At 37.6% G+C, this 26,195-nt stretch overlaps 1 long non-coding RNA gene across 1 annotated transcript; it reads right to left on the bottom strand.

Moving 5' to 3' along the window:
• Positions 1-5,173: 5,173 nt before the first annotated feature.
• LOC104112993 (uncharacterized) lies at positions 5,174-22,948 on the bottom strand. The gene is made up of 6 exons (XR_011409137.1): positions 22,876-22,948; positions 7,217-7,636; positions 6,758-6,978; positions 6,242-6,424; positions 5,820-6,138; positions 5,174-5,679 (listed from the first exon to the last, which is right to left on the bottom strand). It is a non-coding gene; the product is annotated as an uncharacterized lncRNA (long non-coding RNA).
• Positions 22,949-26,195: the final 3,247 nt, after the last annotated feature.

Raw genomic sequence — 26,195 nt, 5'->3', positions numbered from 1 at the left:
TTTCTTAGAGGAAGACTATCCATTGGGCTTTAGACTGTGGCAGTGTTGTAATGGTGGGCTAACTGATTGTATGTGTCATGAATAGGGTCATTGTAGACTTTTTGAAATCTATTTACTTGTTTTGGAATGGTTTGAATCGATTGGGAGCCTATAGGTAGGCCTAATGAGAATGAGTATTCTACACTAGATTGAATTTGCTTGCTCAGTGCAGCATTTGCTATGGATGTGTCATAAGGTAGAACTAGTCATATTCATTCCTTGGTCTATTTTGTATGATATTCTCTTATACTATAAGGGATGGGGAGATCACTTTACTATTCACACACATGTTGTGGTAATTCTTAGTCCTTGTGGCGATAAATGAGCGAGATAGCTCTTGGAATGTTGATTTGATTATTGTACCTTAGTCGTGCTTACCTTTTTCATAGTGTATTGTACTTATTCATCTACCAATAGTTATATTTATGCACTCTACCGTGCTTGGTGTTGATGCACATGTGTTTGGTGATTATGTGTTTTCTCCATGGGTGCTCATATGTTGATTGATATGATTGGATCAGGTTGCGCCCCGCAACAGTGTTATACTGGAACGAGTTGCATGCCACAACGGTATTATGTTGGGATATAATTCCTTGTGCTTACTTCATGTGTGATGCTTTTCCTTTGTGGAAATGGTTCGTAAGGTTGTGTTTTTGTTTGTTTTATCTATTAAACTTACTTAATATTTCTTTTAGGTTGTTCTCTTACTATTATTCATCATTTTTGAATTATTTGTTGTATGGAATATAGACCCTGTCGTATGAGGTTCCATATGGCATCTAGTGGAACTTGTTAATCGAGCAGCTTGTACTGGATGAGACAAGGCTATTGGACCTGAAATTAGAGCGATTGAATTTGGTTAGGGTATGTTTGGAAGAAGTATTACCATTGAACATCTCAGAATTTGTGCCTTGTCGGAATTGAAAACTCCATGACTTGTTGATATGATAAGTGATTATGAGTTTCTATAGGTTTCTTTTATTATTAGCAGTGTTGTAAAGGATTGGAATGAGAATCGATTGAGTTGGGACATTTGATTGGTAATGGGTTTGGCTTTGAGCAGTATTAAACCAAGACGTGAGATTAGAGATGTGAATGATGCGGAATATATCATGCGGTTATGTTTCAATAGTGCATCCATGACTTGATAGTGGTTATTGAGGTTGGAATAGTAGAGGAACTTCTGAGAATCGGGTTTTGGAGGGGAATTCCGGGTGTTGAAGTTGAATTTGAAGGCTTTCAAGCAGGGTAATTAAGAGAGAAGACCTTCAGTTGAGATGTATTGGTGGATTGGTACGCATGGGGTGACATGAGATCACCCGTGGGAAGTTGTATGATGTGTTTGTTCAGCTATTTGACGATTTTGGAACTACTCTTTGCATGATCGAGTATGAACATATGTTTAAGTGGGGGAGAAGGTAACAATCCGAATTGCCGTTTTGAGTTCTAGCTTATCTTTTCGTGATTTGAGGCCTTAAATAGATTTATTTGATATTTTATGACTTGTGTACATGGCTTGTTTTGATTTCTGGAACGTTTAGATGTGTTTTGGTAGAGAAATTCAATGCTAGAGCTTTTCTATTGTTGGAGTTGACCACGGTCGCATTCTTGGTAAACGACCTCGAATCGGTGTTTTGACAATTCCGGTAGGTTCGTATGATAATTTTATACCTGTACGTATATTTGGTTTAGATCCCTGGTGACCCTAGGTCGTTTCAGTGTTTGTAGTTGAAAGTTGGAAATTTGAGTTATGAACATTTGATATTCTTGAGTTTTGATACTTGGCGCTTGATTGTTTTATGTTGTTTTGATGTATTGAGATTATGAGCAAGTTCGTGTAAGGTTATTATACTTATTTGAATGTTTGGAATGAGGCTTAGGGGGCTTGAGTGAGTTTCGAATTAGTTTCGGGTTGTTTTGGTAAGTCTTGCAATTGCTGGTGGTGTTGTTGCCGCAATTGCGAAGAATAGTTTGCAAATGCGAGGTTCGCCTTTGCGAATATCACCTCGCGTTTGTGAGGTTTGGGAAGGGGAGCTTCGTAATTGCGACCCACCTGTCGCATATGCGACATCTGTGGCTTAGGAAGACTTTGCAATTGCGAACACTTGTTAGCATTTACGAGCTGCCCAATTGCTAAACACAGTTCGCAATTGCATTATCTGCACCTGGGTTATAAGGGAAGAGTTCCGAGATTAGCTCATTTTATCCCATTTTTGAGACCAAGACTTCGTTAGGATGCTATTGTTGAGAGGATTTTCTTCCCAACTTCAAATGTTAGTAACTTTAACGTGCTTTTATTAATTTTTATTATTCTCCATAGATTTTCATCCCTAAATCTAGGATTTTTTGAGTTTTTGGATTTGGACTTATGAATGCTAATTTTGAGGATTTGGACCTTAATTTGAGATCGAATCTTGAAACTAATTATATATTTGGACTCGTGGAGTTGTGGGTCATTGAGATTTCATCTCGATTTCGGATTTAGACCATGTGAGCCTAGGTTGAGTTTTTGTTGACTTTTGGGATTCATCAATGATTAAACTTTTATTAATTGGGGATATTTCCTTTATCAATATTTGACTTCCTTAGATGATATTTGACTAGGTTTTGATCATTGTGAGATGTATTTCTAAGAAAATCGGTATTGGGTTATTGAACTTGTTTTGGAATGAGGTAAGTGTCTTGCCCAGCTTTGATTTGAGGGATGTTTTCCTAATAAATGATATTGTTTGCTACATACGGGGATGATATATATGTGAGGTGACGAGCGTATATGCATATGCTAGAGTTATCCATGCTCAGGGTTAATTACTCTTCTTTGTTCTTTGTTGAACTTTGTGATCTTCTTGACTTATGTTTTATTTGCTTCCAAAACTACATGAGTACATTTAGCCATCTTAGAAATCAAGTTTAGGCTTATAACATCTTAAATGAGCATAAAGGGCTATTCTTGAAATTGTTGATATACTTAATTTGATTGTAGTCATACCTTATATTATGAACTCATATCTATACCTATTAGTGTTGTGCTATTTGAGCTTCTCTTTTCATATTAAAGATTATGATTGGGGCCTTAGGGCGACAGTTGGCATGACGGATATTTTCGTGCGGTTTGATATGAGATTGGTTCGTTGGTTGTCTGTAAGCGGAGAGAATGGGAGTTAGACTTTACGTTACATTTATTCTTTTTCTTAAATACATACATGCATTCTACCTTGGTTTCTCCTACATGTTTTTCTATTTTGTTTGCTACTATTACATCTACGATTTCTATCTTGCTTGTTACTATCACATTTATATTTTTTACTTGGTTTGTTACTATTACATCTATGTTCCTACTTGGTTTATTATCATTATGTCTATGCTTTTTACTTTGTTCATTACTGTAACATATTAGTTTTCTGCCTTGATTATTTCTATTATACTTATGCCTCTACCTTGTTAGTTATTGTTACATATATGTCTTCTGCCTTGTTGGTTACATTTACCTTGTTGGGTTATTGATTTGGTTGTTATTATTTTTGTGCTGATTGATACAATAGTATCGGTTGCTCATTGCACAGTGTTATATGGGACCGGATGTACGCCGTATAGTATGGCCATAGAATCGCGCTACATGCCTGTAACAATGTTATGGCCGTATCGGGTTGCCACTGCAATAGTATTGTGATTTGTTGAGTTGAATTGTTGACATGTGAAACATAGAGTTATGCATTCGTTTATGAAATCTACATGCACTTATATTCATATGCTTCTCAGAAATTTTCTTACATATGCATGTTACTTGTTAATGAACTACATTCATATTTTCTATTTATTTGCAACTGTCACATCTACATTTTCCTATCATGTTTGTTACCTGCCTTAATTTTTTCATGCCTCCACTTGCTACATGTTTTTACTTGTTACATGCCTTTACTTGTCATATGCCTATACTAATTACATGTCCTTGTCCCATATTTTTACTTGCTCTATGACTTTACTTGCTTCATGTCTTATTCTCCTATGCTGTGTTGGATTGTGTGACTACTTGATTGTTCACGTGTTAGTACGTTATTGGAGTCCTTGATGGGATGTATTCACTACAAGAAATCGGACTTACAGTGGCAACAACTATCGCCACAAAAAGTCAGAAAGTCGTCGCAGCAGACCTTGTGTGGCGACTCTGTGGATAATACTGAGTGGCTGACACTTATTCATGACGTCCAAAACAAGTCGCCACAAAAGGTCTTCTTTCAGTGGCGATGTATAGCGCCACAATAGTAATTAAGATACTCTGAAAATGCACAGTCGTTAGTGCATGTTAGCCTTTAGTTGCGACCCCAATCGCCCCGAAAAATATTTTCTGGCAACTAGGGTCGCCACCGACAATTATCTATTTCGTGTCAACATTAGTTGTCGACACTAATGTTGTTCTGTTTTTGTTGCAGCTGTGGAATGCAACAAAAGCTTTTTTTTGTTAACAAAAATGAATTTAAATTTGTATAAGCCACCAATCAATAATACAACCTATTCAATATTTAGTAAACAATGCATTTCTCAAAATAGAATCACAGAATCTTTTCATTGCAAAAGAAGTCTTAGACTTAGTTAATACATTGTCTTGGAGCACAGTCAACCAAAAAGCATAAACAAGTCTTTAAATATACTCCAATGCTTCTATCATGGACAAAAAACAAAAAAGTATCGTCAAACTATTCCAACATCTTCAAACTACTCCAATGTCTTCAAACAATATCTTGAGCAGATTTTCTTCCCTGTTTTCGAGTACTGCATCCTTGTTGTTGAGAAAAAACAAAGATAAACGTCATTAATATATCCATGTGTATAAAAAAAAATTATATCCTATGTCAAGTACTAAAGTAAAACTTTTAAAAAGGTAAGATCAGATCTTCACTTGGTAAAAATAGTTCAAGGCTCATGTATAGGGACAAGTGGAAAACTATGCAATTAGTTAACGCAGTTTCTCATTACTAATAAACAAATAGAAAGTTAAACTACTAACTGAATTTTCTCGTTATTAGTAAACAAATAGAAAGTTAAACAACTGAATTTCTTTTCTAATTAAAAGTAACATTGATATTAAAAAAAAATAAGTATTAGACATTTGAAACTATCTGAAAAGGAAATCATGTTGTCTTTACCAGAATCCCTAACACATTATTAGGGAGAAACTAATATGTATGTATAACGTAATTTACAAACTTAAGCAGTTAGAGGGGGACATTGTTAAGTTACATGTTGTTGTCATGTGATCATGAATGCAGTCATCTTCTCATGAACCCTTTTATCGACTTGTAGACCCATGAGTATGCGCTCCTCTTCTAGCTTCCTTTGCAACTCAGAAGCCACTTTTTCATCTAATTTTCTTTGCAACTCAATATCCATTTTGGTCACGTTCTTCTTGCAATTTTCTATCCATTTCCGCTTGCATCTCTTGTCGCATATTTTCCATTGCAGAAGACATAGTTGTTAAGTCTACTTGTTGCACGCGACTCTTTTTTGAGGCCTCTTCCCGTACCCTTTTCCACGAACATAGCCAGTTCGTTCCCCAAGTACAATGGTTAGGATCTCATCTGCACTCATTGGATGTTCATTTTCTTCAGATTGCTATTGAACCACAATTTTCTGGAGTTGGCCCTGAAATTATGCATGACGATTATTAGTTCTTGGGGGGACAAAGTTTATTAGTTCCTGGGGCACAAAGTTTAGCAGTTTCTAGGTGCGATAAAATATGAACCATATAGCAAAATAATAAAAGAATAGTTTCCAGAAATTACATGAATTTGTTGTGATTGTGGATCCGACCACACCAGTTCTCCTTTGTCAACGAGTGTGTTGGAGTTCCTAATCTCGATCTGGTGCTGCTTTTGTTCCATTAATATGATCTCTCTATGATATATTACAATACATGACAATATTTATATTTATACTCATAATAATATAAATGTCTTGCAACTAATTATATTGCGATTGTGGTAAATGCATTTGCACCGTCGATTCCTCCACTTCTGCAAAAGACTTTGAGCCACAAGAGTGCTTATTTATTTAGCTTATTTATTTTTTTCCCATGTTTACTTTGTTCCTTCCACTCACAGCCTGCGATTAAATAAATACATTAAGAACCAATATTTAAAGAGTAATTTATCATGCATTTTTATACTCAAGTTACGTTGAATCCCGGACTTCCAAAAAGACCTACCAGAAACACCCAATCGTCATGTGTAACATCATCCGGACTATAAGACAGTCTCTCTTCATCAGTAGTATAGCGAGAGTAGTCAGTATGCAATCAAGTCTCCCATGATCTAAAAAGCCTTCGCATAGTGTTGATCACAGTAGCTTACAACACATGCTCTCGCATAGAATTTTCTTCAAATTTATCCTAAAATAAATATGTAAAGCTACTAAAAGTAAATAAAATGTGTGACATAAAATTTAGTACTCCCTCCGTTCCAATTTATGTGAACTTGTTTGACTGGGCACAGAGATTAAGAAAAAATGAAGACTTTTAGAATTTGTGGTCCGAAACAAGTCCAAAAGGGGTCCAGAATATTTGTGTGGTTATAAAAGATTCTCACTAAGGGTAAAATTAGAAGTTTAAGTTAAATTGTTTTCAAATTTAGAAATGAGTCATTCTTTTTGGAACAGACAAAAAAGGAAATAGGTTCACATAAATTGGAACGGAGGGAGTACGACATTGAAAGTAAATTATTACCTTAATCTTCAATCACATCGCTTCTCCATGTTTTGTAATTATTTTCTGCCAACTACCATCTCTGAACGAGATAGTGCTCCGCATAATTAAGCCACAATAGTTAACCATATCCCTAGATCCAGGACCTACAGCTCTCTCGATATCATCTGGAATGACAATGGGGATTTTACTTCCGTGCTTAGTTTTCACATCCACAAGTAAAGATTTGTATCTCCCTCTGCCTTTTTTAGATTTGTTGCACAAAATTACAAAGCAAAAGATGCTATTAGTGTGTCTAAAATAGGTATATCAACCTTAATAGCACAAAGAGATTAGACCAACAGCAGTAAGACAAACAACTAGTAGCATGAGCAGGCAATAACCATAACTCATGTAATCCACATCTTCATATTGCTTGAAAAACAGAATTTTCAAGAAATAGCTATTGAAATCACAATTTAATTTCAATAGAGAACTCACCTGGATCATTATTTTCAGTCTCCGGGGTGGGAGGCACACTTTCTACAACAATCTGTGAATACACTGACTCGATGGAAAGTCCTTGACAAGCTTGTCCAGTCTCTATACAAGCTTGTGTTTGTGGCTGAAATGGTTGTGTTTGTGTTTGTCGCTGAGATGCTTGTGGCGGTGACTGTCGTTGAGATGCTTGTGGTTGTGAATGTCGTTGAGATGCCTGTAGTTGTGACTGTCGTTGAGATGCTTGCGGTTGTGACTGTGGATGAGATGCTTGTGGCTGTGACTGGCTGAGATGCTCGGAGTTGTGACTGCGGGTGAGATGCTCGTGGCTTTAACTGTGACTGAGATCCTCCAATGTTTCCACATCCACGACCCATTCCACCCTTTCCACTTCTACCTCTTCCGGTTCCTATATATCATTTCCTGCAACATGACATAATAATTTTAAATAAAGCTTCACATCTTAGAGTAACCTGTGTATGGTCGCTAGGAAAATCAACATAGACAAGAACTAGATGAATTAGCGAGAAAATTATAAATGAATGATAATATGTTGAGAATCAGAAACCAAGTATTGGATCTGTACAAGGAAAATTCAGCAAGATATATATCAATCCAATATATTATATTTCACCAAGCACTTAGTAAGTTCTAATATACGTACATATAAGACTTAATTTAAATGTCCACCTAAAAGCATACTCGGTAGAAAAGAAGCTGAAGCTCAAGTAGAAGCAGAAATATATTATATTTCTTCAATACAAATATAAATCAGTTTTTATCTAAACCTCACCAAAATAGAACAACCAAAACATGAGGTTTCTATCTAAACCACACCAAAAAAGAACAGCCAAGTAAACTTTGGTCACTCCATATGATCAGTATCATCTATGTCAGTATCCTCTTCAATCTTATCATCAAGTAACTCTTCTTCGCTTTCTTTCCTATCGGATATATCTATAGGATTATCATTAATAGAACCATCTTCCTCTTCATCTCTTTGAGCTTGTTCTATTGAATGAATTTGTGGTTCAACATCATCCCTATATAAAGTCACCACAATATCAATTTCTTGACCATCAGTACGTAGCATATTAAATTCAACTTCCTCTTGTTGATAAGCTTCTTCATTGAATAATGCTTCATCTTCAGACTGTATAGAATTATCATCCTCTAGAGGCATATTAAAAAGGTCGCAAGGACTTGTCTTTACAATGACAAGCCATTCTTTGTCAACTATGTCGTTCAAGTAAAATACTTGTTCAGACTGAGATGCCAACACAAATGGCTCAGTTGTATTAAAGGAAAAACGAGTGTTCTCACTTGTGAAACTATATTTGTTAATATTATATCCTTTTCCTAAGTGAGCCATGTCTCACCAATGACACCTTAAGAGGTAAACTTTCCTATTTTCTATATAAGACAACTCATAAATGTCCTCCAATACGCCATAATACTCCTTCATTGAGACTGAATCATCTATTTTCACAAGAACTCCGTTGTTATGTGTTTTTTCTTCTTGACTCAAGATCTTTTGTTTGGAATATAAATACATTCACCATCAATGTGGAATATCGATGCACCACTAGACCAGGACAAATTGTGTCACGACCCGGAATCCCACCTTCGGGATCGTAATGACGCCTAATATTTCACTTGCTAGGAAAGCCAACGTTAGCTAAGTTACTTACTCAATTTTAACAGTTCAAATCAAAACGTTAACAATAATAACCTTAATAGTCTGAAATAGAGTAATATAATGCTAAATAACGTTATCTAAACACATCCTAGAATCTGGAGTCACGAATATATGAACATCTAGAGTGTTACACATAAAGTCTGAACAAAATACAACTCTTTTGAAGCTAAAATAAATAGTAATGATAGAATGGGGGGAGGGGGGGGGGGAGGGGGGACTTCAGGGCTGCGGACGCTGTTCAACTATACCTCAAGTCTCCAAACAGTAGATGTGTAACACCCCGGAAAATTTTGAAGTACTTAAGTGTAAAGTCCGGTAGAATTTGCACAGAAAATAATATTTCATGGTGCCGGACTAGGCTTACGTGTTTAAGGATTGTAGGCTTGGACTTTATGGGTTGAACAATGCACCGAAAAGTAAAGAAAAGTTTTTTGCGGAATAGTGCATTTCTGCGGTCCATTATGCGACCACAAAACCACTCTGCGGACCGCATAATGGCCGCAGAGTGAGGCAGTTAATTGGGTCAGTTGAAGCAATTATGCGGTCGACTATGCGACCGCATAACTGTTATGCGGTGTACTATGCGACCGTAGAACAGTTATGCGGACCGCATAGTGACCGCAGACTCAGGCAGATTTTTGGTCATTTTGGACACCAATTATGTGATCGATATACGGTCCGCATAACCATTATGCGGTCGCATACGCGACCGCAGAACCTGTTCCGGAGCTCCATTTTTAAATTTTTAAAACCCGACCCTATTTCGTTAAATACACTCTTTGGGCCATTTTTGAGACATAATGTGATATTTTGGAGTGAGAGAGAGTGCCCTAGAGTGAGAAGGTGTTCTTCAATTATTGTTCTTCAATTCTTGCTCAAGCTTTGGAAGATTAAGGAGGAAAACTCACTAGGTCTTCATCCTAGAGGTAAGATTCTACACCCTAACCCTCAATTTCAAATTTTGTCTAGAAATGAGTAATATGCAAGATAATTTCTGGGCAAGAGGGTTGTTTATTTTACATGCATGTGTTATCAAAGGGTGTAGAAAGATTGTTGAGCTAAAAATGGTAAAGATTAGGCTGTGGGATGATGGAATCCTCCATAAAAGGACCTTAAACCTTTATCCACACTTAGTGTTTGATAAAATGCTCAAATGAACTGAGACCATGAATATCTTCATAATTATGGTTCGATTTTGTTATGTCTCAAATAGATTGGGATTGCAAGAATTTCTGGAACGTTGTAGTAATTTAAGGAAAGCTCAATTGAGGTATGTTGTCTAAACCTTCTCTCGTGGAATTGAATTCCATAATGTTTCCGTGAGTTTCAAAGTGTGGGTTGCGTATTAAAATGTGGTGGCTTGAATCGTATTTCAAATGAAAGCTAGTATGCCAAATTGTGTGAGAAAATTTTAATATTCTTATGACTCTTAATTGCCCATATGTGTACCTAAAGTCTTGATTGGGAATGACTTATTGTTGATAACCTATAAATATGGTTGGAATTGAAATCAGTAAATTGGGAATATAAAGTGTGGCCAACGTGCCAATAGTGAAAGTTATACTTGTGACCAAGGGTGCCAATGAAATGAAATAATGTGTTTTTGAAAAATTATTCTTGAAAATATTTTTGATTTTTAAAGATTGTTTTAAAAATATTTTTGGAAAACGGTTTTTGAAAAATATTTTAAATATATTATAGGAGGCTCAGAAATGTATTTTTGATATCCGTCTAGATATAAGAACGGGAACCGCCTTGGTTACGACTACGGTGGCCAATCGTGTCGCCCTCCAAAGGTTATTGGTTCACCGCGTCCTCGTCTTTTAATTTTTGATATTTATCATTATCGCCTAATTATTTCGGGACCAATTCGAGGGTCATTCGGGGCGTCGTGGCCTCAAAAACACGGTATTATTATTTTATCGGTCTAACGTGTATGTATCTATTCAAAATCAGTGACATCCAACAAAAATAATCATAAAAGTTAACACATCCGGTAGTGAGTGAGGTTAGCAAAAACCAATATCAAAATTTGTCGACAACTAACAGAGTCACTAGAATTTCGACTGAGAAGTTTCAACAAACAATGGAGGCGTAGGAGGGTACGGTAGGCAGAAGAAACAAACAAGAAATCGAATCACTGCGACAAACATGCATCCTGGAGAGAATACTCAACTAATTGTTAACAACCAAGGCGTCAATGAAATTTATCAACCAACAAGAGTAGCCAGAAGAGTGATTCCGAAATTAGGTAATCGACGAAAAACCCAGGCCACCAGAAATCGAGATTAGTTAGAGAAAAATTGAAAATAAAAAATATCAGTAAAAATATAGCAAATTATAGAAATCTCAGTCCAACACTTTTCCAGCCAGATTTCGGCTAAACTTGCCAGTGACAGATTTCGTTATAGTTTCCCCTTCGTTCTTGTAGATCTATACAAAATTAGTGAGAAGAACAACAAAGTCAAACGACAGTCGCCGGCTAGCCGGTGATGAAATTCGGTGGCGGCGGATCAGTAAAAGTAGAGGAGGACAGTGGCTTTCTCCGTTCACCCACTAGCCAGCCGGAGTTTTGGAAGAAGAAGGATGTTGGCCGGATTGTAGCCAGTGTCACTGCTGATGATGGCAAAGGAGGAAGGGCTGCCTTCATTCTCTCAAGGATGAGAAAGATGACATGTATATTTGGGGTGTGCGGCTGGTGGTGGACATCCACGCCGACGAGCACTGGCAGGAGGCAAAAGAGGAAGGCTGTTGTGGTTTCAACTTGAGAGAGAATGAGAGACTCTCCAAAAATGGGAGGCAACTGAAAATAACAAAATGAGGGAGTTTTCTTAGTTTTTAGGGTTTATACCTTTTATATTTGACAAATTTTGGAAGACAAAATATAAAAGAAAAAATGTATAAATTAAAATATGTGGCCCTCATTTTTTGTGAAATAAAGGTTAAATGCAAAACTAAATATGCGGTTAAAATGAAAGAGAATCATGTCACATCATGTCCAATCATGTCAAATGAAGTGACATGTTTCATCATGATGTCTTGTCACATCACGTTTGTTGTCATGTCGGATGTTGACGAGACATTGGGTCTGACTTTATTTGATCCGTATTTTGAGATTAATTCTACCGGCTTCCTTGTAATTAACGGACTATGCTATACATTAAAAAAATAATCATTTAATTTAAAAATCTTGTAGTATTTATTTAAAAATGTCAACTATTACAATATTATTTTTTATTTTTGTAAGAGGACAATAAATTGATAGAATATCCCAATATTTGAAAAGCATTACAATTATCAATAAAGTATTTAAAATTTATAAAAATGCACAAAAATAATAATATTTAACCAATTTCAATAAAATGATAAAAATTACTGTATTTTGTAAATACAAGAATAATTATCAATAAATTGCTTTAAAGCTAAATAATGTGCAAAAAACTATTTTTTATTATATTTTGGTTAGGAAGCCTACAGAAGTTAATTTTAAAATACGGAGGGTCTAAATTGAGTGTCGACAGCTGCCCATCTTTGATCGGAGATGATGTAAGAGTCTCCGGGAAAAGAAATTAACATTATACTCAATTTGACCCAACATGACAGAGTTGGGAATGAGGAGGTTTTGAAGAATGTGATCGAACTATGGTGTTGAGTTGCCTACATATATCGGGTTGCACGAGAATCAGGTCTATCTTACCACAGAACCCATACGCTACTCTGCCACTCTCACTTTGGTTAAACCATCTCCTTTAAGCAACTTCTCAACCTCAGTTTATCATACTTGACCTTCTAGAAATTCAACCACCGCAAGACACCTCCCACATGTCCTTCCTCATCCTTCGCTGCCCAATTATTGCTTTAAATTAAAATCCATCTCTGTAGCACTTGAACTTATAAGTCGCTACCAATTATAAACCTCTTAGAAGATTATCTCTCTCGTGCCATCGGCATTAGAAATACGGATTTAATTCCGAAACCACCATACTTTGCCACCTCTAACAACTGCTTCTCAAGCACCACTCCACAACACCCTGCCTCGAAGGCAAAAAAGTCCATAACACTGGCAAACATTAATACATTCAAACAAGGACGATGACACCACATCAATGAAAATTCCACCACACTCGAAATATCAAGTCTCGGTACCCCACAAACTCAAGCCTGAACAACTATAGCCCGATCGCCTTTCCTTTGCTGGAATGAAACGCTGAACCTCCAAATCGTGTACTGAGAAATCCTCCTTTCAAGTCGTTCACTGCTTCAACGCATAAACAAGAACCCCACCACTACATCAATACTGTGAGATAACAACTCATGAACATCATAGCAACCCGTGCGTAGCCTCAAAACCATCATAAATATAGCTACTAAGTCGAAATGATAGAACATCCTTCCGCAAGAAGACGATAATAACCTGCTCGAATGCGCAGGGAAAAACATCCTACTCCACGTCTGTAGTACCACTGCAACTCCTCGAGGCCCAATTGACACGAGTGCTCAGCACCGTACAAGAATGAATAGGAAGGAAATAAAGGCAGAAGCCTCGAAGGAATCAAATCGCACGATGAGAAATCAAGAAGGGAAGTGCTCCTTACAACCCTGTAACCTCTCGAAGATAAGTACAGACGTCTCCGTACCGATCCATAAGACTCTACTAGACTTGCTCATGACTCGTGAGACCCAAGTGAACCTAATGCTCTAATACCAAGCTGTCATGACCCAAAATCCACCATAGGTCGTGATGGCGCCTAATGCCGCCGTCAGGCAAGCCAACGTTAATTTATCAATTTATTCATGCATTTTATTACCTTGGAATTTCTTAGTACCAATAATTTAACAGTATAAAATATAATTTACAGAGTAAATGTTGATAATTACGTGATCTACGATAACAACAACCAACAAGAACTCCCAAAACTTGGTGTCACAACTCCATGAGCATTTTTCTAAGGAGTACAACAATAATACACATCTGTCCCGGAGGTAATAAGACAGGGTAAAATGAATGATGAAATGGAGACTCGGTGGACTGCGGTGCGTAACCTGGATTTGCAGCTCACATAAAGTCTCCCCAGCAGGTGCGCCTACGCGCCAAAATGATCACCAAGCGATCTGTCAGATCCCGCACATTTAGTGCAGAAGTGCAGCATGAGTACGTAAATCAACGTGTACCCAGTAAGTATCCAGCCTAACCCCAGAGAAGTAGTGACGAGAGGTCGACATCGACACTTACTAGAGGTCTAAATAAATAAGTGATACGATAATTCATAACAAATATGAAGTGCATAGCAATAGTGGAGTAAATATGAAATCTCATAATTTTTCCGATTTCCTATTTTAAAACATAAATCCCTCGATCTTTTATTCTACCTTAAGGGCTCAAAAATATGCCATGTGTCAATATCAAATAAATAAGAAATACCATAAAATATTTTGGGCATTAGTGAAAGGTTTATCTCGTGAATATTCAGACTACTAGCGATATAACGCACAATTGTGCCGATGTCGTTCGGCCCGATCCAGAGTGGTGTGTACACTGCCGAGGCTGGGCCTAAGATGTATGAAATTTCTAAATCAAGTTCAATCATATTTCCAATTAATTAAGTCAACTGAATAAGTTCAAGAAATACAGATATTGCATGATAAAATCCTAAGTCTACCCAGACATAAACATTCTTGAGCTACGTAAGGAAACTCGTCACCTCGTGCGTAAGTAGCACCCACAACTAGTAGCACATGACAATTAATATCACCTAGGGGTAGTTTCCCCCTCACAGGGTTAGACAAGAGAATTACCTCGCCCGAAGTTCCATAGCCAGGCCCAACACCACTTTAATACCTCAAACCAATGCTTGACGACCCAGAACTATGCAAACAATGTGCAAACCAATCAAAATGTATTCTAATACCCATAATTAATCAATTTAAATAATTTCCAACTCATCTCAAAAAGTCGATAAAATTAAACCTCGGGCCCACGCGCCCGGATTCCAAAAAGTTTCAAAAATAAACTTCACCCATAACACCACGAACTCAAATATATGATTTATTCCAAATTCCATGTCTAATTTCATGGTAAAAATCCAAAATTATCAATTCTATAGTTTACTCATCAAAATCCCACAATTGTTTCCTAAATTCTCTTCTTTAAATCCAGATATAAACCTTACATTTAGCTCACAATAAATGGGAAATTACTTACCTCATGTTACATGATGAAAACTCCTCAAAATTACCTAAGAACCGAGCTCCATAAATCCAAAATGAAGTGGGGAAAAAGACCATGTTCGACCCCTTAATAATCTGCCCAGTTTCGCTTCTGCGGCCAATTATCCGCCCTTGCGAACCCGCTTCTGCGGTAAACCTCCGCTCCTACGGAATTCACTTACCGAGCATACCTCCACTTCTACGACCCTTGCCCCACATATGCGCAATCGCAGGTGCAAAATTCAACATCGCACCTGCGAGCATTCCGCTCCTGCTCCCCTAACGCTGCATCTGCGTCCACGCAGGTGCGGAAAATGACCACACACCTGCGACCTCTGATCACCTCCTCCTGGCCCGCTTATGTGGCCCTCTTTCTGCTTCTGCGGGCTCGCACCTGAAGTTCCCACTCCGCAGATGCGTTTACACCAGCAGTTGCAAATTCTTCAGCAACTCTTCAACTTCAAACCTTGTTCCGAAAATCATCCAAAATCAACCTAAGGCCCCGGAGACCTCGACCAAACATACCAACGGGTCCTATAACACAATACGAACTTAGTCAAACTCTCAAATCACCTCAAACAACATCAAAAACACGAATCACAAATAGATTCAAGCCTAATAAACTTTGTAACATCCAATTTCTACAACCGACGTCAAAACCTATCAAATTAAATCCGATTGACCTCAAATTTTGCAACAATTCAAAATTGACATTACGGACCTATTCCCACTTCCGGAATTGGAATACGACCCCGATATCTAAAAGTCCACTCACGGTCAAACTTCCCAAAAGTCATCCAAATTTCCAACTTCCGCTAATTGACACCGAAACGACCTACGGACTTCCAAATCAACGTCCGTACATGCTCCTAAGACCAAAATCACCATAAGGAACTATTCCCAGGCTCGGAATCCCAAACGGACATCGATAAGATCACTTCAATCCAAACTTAGGGAATTCTTAAACCTTCAAAATGCCAACCTTCCGTAATAAGCACCAAAATACTCCCGGGCTACCCGATACTCGACACGGTTATACGCCCAAGTCCTAATTCATCATACAAACATATTGGAACCTTCAAATCCCGATTCCGATGTCATTTACTCAAAAGTCAAACTTTATTCAATTTCTCCAACTTAAAGCTTCTAAAGTTAGAATTTTCTTTCCAAATCAACTTCGAACATGCCGGAATTCAATTCCGACTACACGTACAAGTCATACGACATGAAGTGAAGCTAATCAAGGCCTTATATCACTGAAGGGAATTTTAGAGCTCGAAACGACCTGTCGGGTCATTACAGGACGGAATTGCCGCATCAACGTCCTCGCTTTTGCGAGCCAAAACTCGCTTCTGCGAACATCCCTCACTTGTGCCATTTTTGCTTCTGGGTGCTGGAATGTGCCTCTGCGCATGCGCTTCGGTGCACAAGCCAACGCTTCTTCGGCCTTCTCCATCATCCCAGCTTCCGCTTCTGCGTGTCTTTCCTCCGCATATGCGATCACACAGGTGCGAAAAATGCATCACACCTACGACTTATGCCCAATCCATATCCAGCCGCTTCTATGATAGTCCCTCGCTTCTGCGTGGTCTCTTCTGCGATCAAGCATCCGCCGAAGCGATCGCACCAGCAATAGAAAATTTCCAGCATCTCCTTAAGTCCAAAAATCGATCCGTTAATCATGCGAAATCCCCCCCGAGGCCTTCGGGACCTTAACCAAATATACCAACACGTCCAAAAATGCGATACGAACTTAGTCAAGATCTCAAACCACATCAAACAACATCAAAATTATGAATCGCACCTCAAATCAAACTTATAAATTTCCAAATTTCCAAATTCTATATCTTGTGCCGAAACGTATCAAATCAATCCGGAATGACTTCAAATTTCGCACACGAGTCATAAATGACATAACGAAGCTATTCTAAGGCTCGGGACCCCAAACGGATATCGATAACACCAAAGTCCACCTCAAACCAAACTTAGAAAATTCTAAAACCTTTAAAATGTCAACTTTCGACAATAAGCACTAAAATGCTCCCAAGTGACCCGATACTCAACCCGAACATACGCCCAAGTCCAAAAAAATCATATGAACCTATTGGAACCTTCAAATCCCGATTCTGAGGTCCTTTACTCAAAAGTCAAACCTTAGTCAATTTTTCCAACTTAAAGCTTCCGAAATTAGAAAATTTTCATCCGAATCAACTATGAACATTCCGAAATTAAATTCCGACCACACGTACAAGTCGTAAAATATGAAGTGAAGCTACTCAAGGCCTCAAACCGCCGAACGACGTACTAGAGCTCAAAATGACTGGTCGGGTCATTACAATAATATTTTTAGATTTTCATTTCATTTCCTCTTTTTTTTTTGAATTTTGAATTTGACTTAGTCAATCTTTTGTTTTTGTTGTTTTTGATAAAGAGAATTGAATGTAAAACGGGCTTTGTGGTTACCGTTCTGAAATGATATCAGAGCATTGAAGATTAGACGGGCTTTGTAGTTACCGTTCCGATGCGATATCGGACATTGACATGAATGTAAAATCTCTGCACGATGGGAGTAACAGGAAAGAAAATTCGAATCTCCATGCGATGGTAGTGTTCGACTAGATGTAGTACCGTTTCGATGCGATATTGGAGCATGAACAAGAAAGTAAAATTCGAATCTTAATGCGATGGGACGATTCGACTGACGAGCTCGAAACACACACTTAAATTATGCTCGCTAGTCAAAGATAGTATAGTATAATATCGTATCCACATGGATTGGAGTTAAATAATATTTTTGTAGTTTCTAACTTGATTGCTATCCAAGAGAATCAACAATCGAGATTTTTATGATTAATAACTAAAATTAACTAAGAATTTAAAGTTATTGACTAATGACAATCGAAATAAAGATAAGCAAGGAAGTTATCAGTGGGAGAAAATAGTGGTTGATAGGATAGGTGCAAGATAATTGTTTGAGATCTAACTCTAGATAATTCCCTTCTAATGTTCAAGTGAGTCTCTCGAATTCACTCAATTATTAGTTCAACCATTCAGCAAAAACTCCTCTCTCGATTAAGTCTTAACCTTATAAGATGAACCAATTTAAGCACGTGAAGATATGCAAGAATGCGTAGTGGATTGGTATTTAGGAAAACCTCTTTCGATTATTCTCCTAACTAGGTTTAATCAATAATTCAACGAGCCTCTTTCGATTAGTAAGAAGAATTAATGAACTTAACCAACAATGTAATGCAAATATAACACAAGTTATGCCTCTCTTGATTACATGAACAAGTGAATATAGATGCAACAATTAAATCATCAAAAAATGCTTCAATACATAAAACTAGAGTTATAATCCACAAACAATTATCAGTACACCAAATCTATCAAACCCTAAAGGGAACTACTCCATAGATATGGAGCAATTCATCACAAATATAATTAAAATAGAGGAAAACATAAATGCAATCCAAACTCGGGTCTTGAGTGAGGAAGGAATGATGAAATCCTTGTGCTCGTGTTCTTCCAACTCCTCTTTATCCTCCTTAGGTCAAATATGGGTCAAAAGACCAGGAAATAATATTTTTCCATGTATTTATACCAAGTAGGGTTGGGCGCAGACGAAATTACCTTTTCCTAGCTGAAATAGGATTTTCACTCTGTAAACATTGCACAGGCACACCGCATGGGACGACGCACCATGCAGGGCATTAGTGGGAAAATCCAAAGAGTTGCGGCAACAAAAAGATAGGCAGCCGCGGAGTGCCACGCGCCACGCGCCACGGTTGTGGACTTTTTTCAGAGTATGACTCAAATCTCAATTTGTGACGTCCAGACTTGGTCCTCGACTCCCGAACACAATTCTGGCTTAATCCATTGGGCTTTTACTCAGACTTCAAAGCTACACATCAGTCGAATTCATTCCATAATATCTGCATAGCTCGGATTACCTCATACAAGGAATAAATATATAATAAGTGTAAAACACTATCAATTAAAGCTCAAAACAAATAAAGTGCAGTGAATTAGAGTGAAATAAGCGATTACAATACGTAATTATAGCCTACTATCATCGACGAGTTGTAGTACTGTTCTAATGAGATGTCGGAGCATGGACAAGAAAGTAAATATCGAATCCCCACGAGATGGGAGGATTCAACGGGTTGTAGTACCGTTCCCATGCAATATCGGAGCATGGACAGGAAAGTAAAATTTGAATTTCCATGCGATGGGAGGATTCGACAGGTTGTAGTACCATTTCGATGCGATACCAGCGCATGGACAAGAAAGTTAAATTCGAATCCCCAAGCGATGGGAGGATTCAATGGGTTGTAATACCGTTCCAATGCGATATCAAAGCATGGAAAGGAAAGTAAAATTCAAACCTCCGCGCGATAGGACGATTCGACGGGCTGTAGTACCGTTCCGATGCGATATCGGAGCATGGATAGGAAAGTAAAATTTGAATTCCCACGCGATGGGAGGATTCAACTGTCTGTAGTACCGTTTCGATGCGATATCAGAGCATGGACAGGAAAGTAAAATTCTAATCTCCACGTGATGGGAGGATTCGATGGGCTATAGTACCATTTCGATGCGATATCGGAGCATTGACAGGAATGTAAAATATTCTCACGATGGGATAGACAAGAATTGAAAATCTCCGCACGATGGGAGTGGCTAAAATATAAAATCTCCATGCGATGGGAGAGATAGGAATTGAAAATCTCTGCACGATGGGAGTATTTTTTGATTTTTGGAAAATGAGATCGAACCCGAAAGGGGTCTGTGATTGATTTTTTTTTGGACAAATGTTATTGAACCCGCAAGTTTCCTACGTATCTTATTTAAATGAGAATTAGGGCAAGCATAGTTCGGGAAGATTAGAGATAGAAAGAAGATGTTTTGGATTTTTTCAATTTCTTCAAGGAAAGAGGATAATATTTTGGATTTTGATTTTGATGTCTCATGGAGAGACTTATAGGGAAGCAACAGAGGGATATATATATGTTTATTTTTATTTTTTGGGAATGATCATTTTGCAAAGATCTTCGGTCAATTGTGACATAAGTGGCCAGAGTTGACTGATTCATCTAGCTGAGGACAAGAAACATCGCACCCATTACAGGTTGCCTACATATCTTGACACAAGGTCAAGAATCAGGTGCAAGTAGTTCGTGAATATTGGAGAGTATGAGATGTATGATTTTTAACACTACTTTACTCTCCTATTTTCAAATAATTGCAACTAACAAATTAATGGCATCAGATATATGTATAAAGTGCAAGAGTATAGACAAACTCGGAGTGATGCCTCGTTGTACCCATGATTGGGTGTAGTGCTTCTGGAGTTGAAGTGTGACTCCATCTAGAAGATGTGTACCAGTTTCTCCTTCGATTAGTTGCTTCGATGCCCCCCTGACTGTTTGCAAGACAGTTATTGTGGTTGTCTCCCAATTGACTACAGGGATGTTTTGTTGCGACCTTCCAGCTGTCCACAAGAACCTTTGGTGATCGCCCCCGGCTATTTGCCGGGGCGATTATCTGATTAATATATAGAAATATTGTAAGAGTAGTGCCATCATAAAATGATGAAATTAAAAAGTAATTGTACAACTAACACTCCCCAGATTGTTTGATTGATGTTCCACAATGTCCGATGTCGGATGTTATTTCCCGTGTAGTCCCAGGATGATGCACCCTTTGGGTGTCCACATGAACCATTTGATGATCATCCCCGGTTGATAATCGGGAACGATATTCTGATATGAATATTGAAAAGTGGTGAGAGCAGCAAAGTCATGAAAAATGATGGAATTCATTGTAAAACTTTTACTCCCCTGAATATCTGACTGATACTCCACCATGTCCAAGACCAGATGTTATATTCCGTGAAGTGCCTAGGGTGATATTCCTGCAAAACGTAGAGGAGAATACGTTTGAGACCCTCTCAGGAGAAGTTATAAAATTAAGAGGGTGAAGAGTTAGGTCGTGCAACCAATTGTGTATTTGATCGTGAACGGGAATGCGATGTTGGTGTTCCATGATGGTCGCGAAGATGATGTTGTCCTTCCTGTGTCCAAAGAAAACTTCTTAGATTTGAAGGAGTGGAATCAATTTGCGTGACCCGAGGCTTTGTTTGCTCCTCTTTTGTTTGAGCCATGCAAGCACGACACTTCTTGAAGGCTGACTAACAACCTTCCGCTGTAAATAAAAGTGGGTTGACTTGTATCGAATCTCTGAATTTGGAAAGTGGGTGTGAACATCATGACTCCATAGCCAGATGCTTGAAAAAAGGACTTGCGTCCCGTATGTTGGGATTTAAGTTGAGTGATGGTCAGAGTAAGGTTGGCATGGTATTTTGATGTTTGGAATTTTGATGAAATTTGGTTGACACTCTCGGAGATTTCCGGGTTGAGAGCATCATTACACTGTTCCAAAAGAGCTTCTCTAGTTTTCCATACTGAGGAAATTAATTTGAAATAGTGGGGAGACCAAACCCTTATGTAGGGCTGCCTATGTATCTTTCCAGGGCAAGAATCAGGTCAAAACCTAGTTTGGGCCAACTACTAAAACTATGAGATATGTATGGTTATCAAGAATGAGCGACCGTTCCTTGAGAAAAGTGTGACTATGAATGAAAGTTCTTGGGTGGAGACTTGTAGCTCTTGGATAAGAGATAGACGGTAGCATAGCGCATGGATCTGTCTCAAATGACGAAAGTCAGTGAAAGTGTGAGGCATGGTTAAGCAGAATACGTCAAATCATTGGAAGATGTATCGAACTAGATTGACGTATCATTGAAAAGGATAGTAGAGTCCAAATGATGGTATGATTATGGTGGATAGTCATAAAGGATAGAATGGATATGTGGATTTGAAAGGTCTAAGGTTCAACACAAGTCAGCCAGAGTTTAGTCAAACAAAGAGAACCTAGTAGTGGATAACAAGTACAGGGTACATGTAACAGATAAAGAATACATACGAATAGCAGACAAGGAATATAACACATAAAGAATGGGTAACATACAAAAAATATCTAACACGTAAAGGATATGCAAGAATCAATCCATCTAAAACAAGCTGCAAGATTGTGTATGCAGTGACTTAGAAATTCTAAGAGTAGATTTACCTAGATACGAACATGAGTTAAGGACAACTGCGAGATGGTACGTAGTTAACCTCGTATTCCAATTTCTGAAATTAGAGAGTTTTGAAAGAATGTTCAGAGGGGTGAAAACACAACTCTCGTGTGACTTGTGTATGATTGTGCACGACCAAGAGTCGATAGAAAAGTTATGACAATTCAATAGGGCAGTACCATAAGCATGTGACAAAGAATATACAACATGGACATCTGTGAAAGCATACACAACATGAGCATATGTAAAAAAGAATACATAACATAAGCATATGCAAACAATGTACAACATTGGCATGACAAAGAATATGCAGCCTGAAGCACGCAACAGAGAATACACGACTTGAAGTACGCAATAGAGAATATGCTGCTTGAAGCACACGACAAAGAATATACAACTTGAGAAAAATGACAAAGAATATACCGCTTGAAGCGCATGACAAATAATAGACCATATTGAAGCATGCGACGAAGAATATATGACTTGTAGCAGAGAATATACGATTCAAAGCAAAGAATATACAACTTGAAGCAAAGAGTATACAACTTGAAGCAGAGAATATACGACTTGAAGCATGTGACAGAAAGAATAGAAGTTGGAGTATTGGAGAACCTGTAATCCCTCAAGTAATTGATCAAGTCCATTATGGTTAGAACCTGAAGTAATCCCCAGCAGAGTCGTCATGTTATTGCACCCTGTTTTGCACAAGTAAAAATAATATACAACTTATAATACTCTACGAGGATAATTCAAGTTTAGAGTCGCCACCTAGTATTTAAGGTATACTAGGACACATATACTACACTATGTAATGTACATTAGATTATATATGGTCTGCGAAACCATTGAGATACAAGGTAAGGGTACAAGTTATCTCGAGGGGAAGGTGTTAGGCATCCCTCAAGATTCAGAAAATGTGGTTCCGGTGAAATCAATCAAATAAGAGAGGGATTTTAAATAAATATTCATTATTATCACAAAGAATTCAAACAGGAGAATGATTAACATGTACCCAAATAAATAATTAAATACATAATAAATTATGTGCAAATGAAGTATCCCATTGACTTTGTGTTTTGAAAATGAAATGATTAAGGTATATTGAATCGCATAGAATATATTAAATGTATAAAGATTCATGTTTTGAAAGAACAAACTAAGTGTGAAAATTAGTTTAGAGAAAGAATGATTAAATATGTAACAAAATATGCAACAAGAATAGATAATGAAAAGTATAAAAAAAATATATTAAAGAATCGTATTGTAGTGTGAGTTGAATAATATAAAAGAGTTGTGCATAAAGAATACATATTAGATCAAAGTTTTTAAATAAAGATTTGAATTTTACAATAATAAGCTTAAAAGAATCGACTTATGATTTTAAGATAAAACTTTGAATGAGTGACTAAAGTATGAGAGAATATGTATTAAGGAGTAGGGTGAAAGGACAAGAATGATTATTTGCATATGAGTAATTTGACCAAAAGAAACAAAGTGTGAAAATATTAACATGAATGAATATAATAAATTAGATTACAAAAACGTATGTATAATAAGATGTTCTAAAGTTTGGAAGAATTAATCCAAAATAATTAGCTTATGATGGAATTATAATATTAATTAGTAAGCGAATATTCACAAATTAATTAGTATAGATGGAATAATGTAAGAATCTGATCAAGTATGATGACGAAAAGATTATTTGAAAATGTTTTTATTTTTGAAAGATTGTTTTAAAAATACTTTTTGAAAAGGTTTTTTGGAAAATAGTTTAAAAATATTTTAGGAGGCTCAGATATTTATTTTTGATATCTGTCTAGACATCAGAATAGGAATCGCCTTGGTTACGACTACGGTGGCCGGTCATGTCTCCCTCCAAAGGTTATTGGTTCGTGGCATCCTCGTCTTTTATTTTTTGATGGTTATCATCATCGCCTCGTTATTTTGGGCCTAATCCGAGGGTCATTCGGGGTGTCGAGGTCTCAAAAACACGGTGTTATTATTTCATCGGCCTAACGTGTATGTATCTGCTCAAAATCAATGACATCCAACAAACATAATCCTAAAAATTAAACATCCGGCAGTGAGTGGGATTAGCAAAAACCAGTATCAAAATTTGTCGACAACCAACATAATCACCAGAATTTTGACTGAGAAGTTTCAACAAACGATGAAGGCACAGGAGGGTTACCGGAAGGCAACAGAAACAAACAAGAAATCAAATCGCTACGGCAACTGAAATGAATACTTAACTGATTGTCAACAACCAAGGTGTCAAAAGAAATTATCAACCAACAAGAGTAGCCGGAACAATGATTCTGAAATTAGGTAATCGCCGGAAAACCCAAGCCACCAAAAATCGAGATTAGTTACAGAAAAATTGAAAATTAGAAATAGCAGTAAAAATATAGCAAAGGATAGAAATCTTAGTCCAACACCTTTCCGACCAGATTCCGGCTAAACTCGCCGGTGACAGATTTTGTTATAGTTTTCCTTTCTTTCATGTAGATCTATACAAAATCAATGAGAAGAATAAGAAGGTCGAACAACACTAGCTGGCCAGCCGGTGATGAAATTTGGTGGCGGTGGATCTGTAAAAGGAGAGGAGGACAGTGGCTTTCGTCGTTCATCCACTAGCCAGCCGGAGTTTTGGAAGAAGAAGGATGTTGGCTGGATTCTAGCCAGTGTCACCGGTGATAATTTCTAAGGACGGGGGATGCCTTCATTCTCTCAAGGATGACAGAGACAAGATGTATATTAGGGGGGTGCGGTTGGTCTTGGATTCCAACGAGCACTGGCAGGAGGCAAAAAGGGGCAGCTGTGGTCTCAACTTGAGAGAGAATGAGAGACTCTCCAAAAATGGGAGGTGGTTGAGGATAACAAAATGAGGGGGTTTTTCTTAGTTTTTAGGGTACATTTTATATTTGACAAAATTTGGAACACAAAATGTAAAAGAAAAAAATATATAAATAAAATTGTGTGGCCCTCATTTATTGTGAAATAAAGGTTAAATGCAAAAGAAAATATGTGATTAAAATGAAAGAGAGTCATGTCACATCATGTCAAATCAAGTGACTTGTCACATCGTGATTCTTGTCACATCACGTGTGTTGTCAGGTCAGATATTTACGAGACATTGGGTCTGACAATATTTGATCCGTATTTTGAGATAAATTCTAATAGTTTTCTTTCAATTAACTGTCACGCCCCATACCTAGGGAGGCGTGGCCGTCACCCGGTGTCATATTTGGCCTGAGCATACCACTCTGTAACTGTGAACTCTGGAGGGATAAACCTCAACTTAGGCCGACGAGGCCTACCTTACAAATCAAGGCCGACGAGGCCACCATGAATGTCTACAACCAACAATACCAAACTAACATGTACACAGGGCTGGCAATTCCATATTACTGAAATACAAAATATACAGGACTCGTCTACAAGCCTCTGGATATAACTGAACTGTATCATGGTCGGGACAGGGCCTCGACCTACCCATCAAACCTGTATATATATAATTGACTCCAAGGTCTAGACCTGGTAACCCTGGGGAAGTGGAGCTTACCAACCAAGATGATGTTTAACTCTGTCTACTAGGAAGGTCTATCTAGCTTTCTATCTGGACCATGGAATGCAGCATCACCGACAAAAGGGACGTTAGTACGAAATAATGTACCGAGAATGTAAGGCACAAGAATAATTGACAGCTAAAACTGAACAGATAATATAATAACTGAAGTAACTAGGAGTCAAAGAGCCAAGATAGTCTGTCGTATGCTTTAGTCATGTCCAATTTGATCACAACATTGGGTCCAACCCTAGTTCTTAGCCTAATATCTCTTGTGTTAATAACACATTCTCAACAATGTTTCTTCCTTTAACAAAGCATGCTTGTTCATCAAATACCAGTGAAGGTAAAATATTAACAAGTC

This window comes from Nicotiana tomentosiformis, chromosome 6 (assembly GCF_000390325.3).
Source record: "Nicotiana tomentosiformis chromosome 6, ASM39032v3, whole genome shotgun sequence".
NCBI lineage: Eukaryota > Viridiplantae > Streptophyta > Magnoliopsida > Solanales > Solanaceae > Nicotiana > Nicotiana tomentosiformis.
The sequence above is the reverse complement of the archived record's forward strand: the minus strand, read 5'-3'. Positions and strand labels throughout refer to the sequence as shown.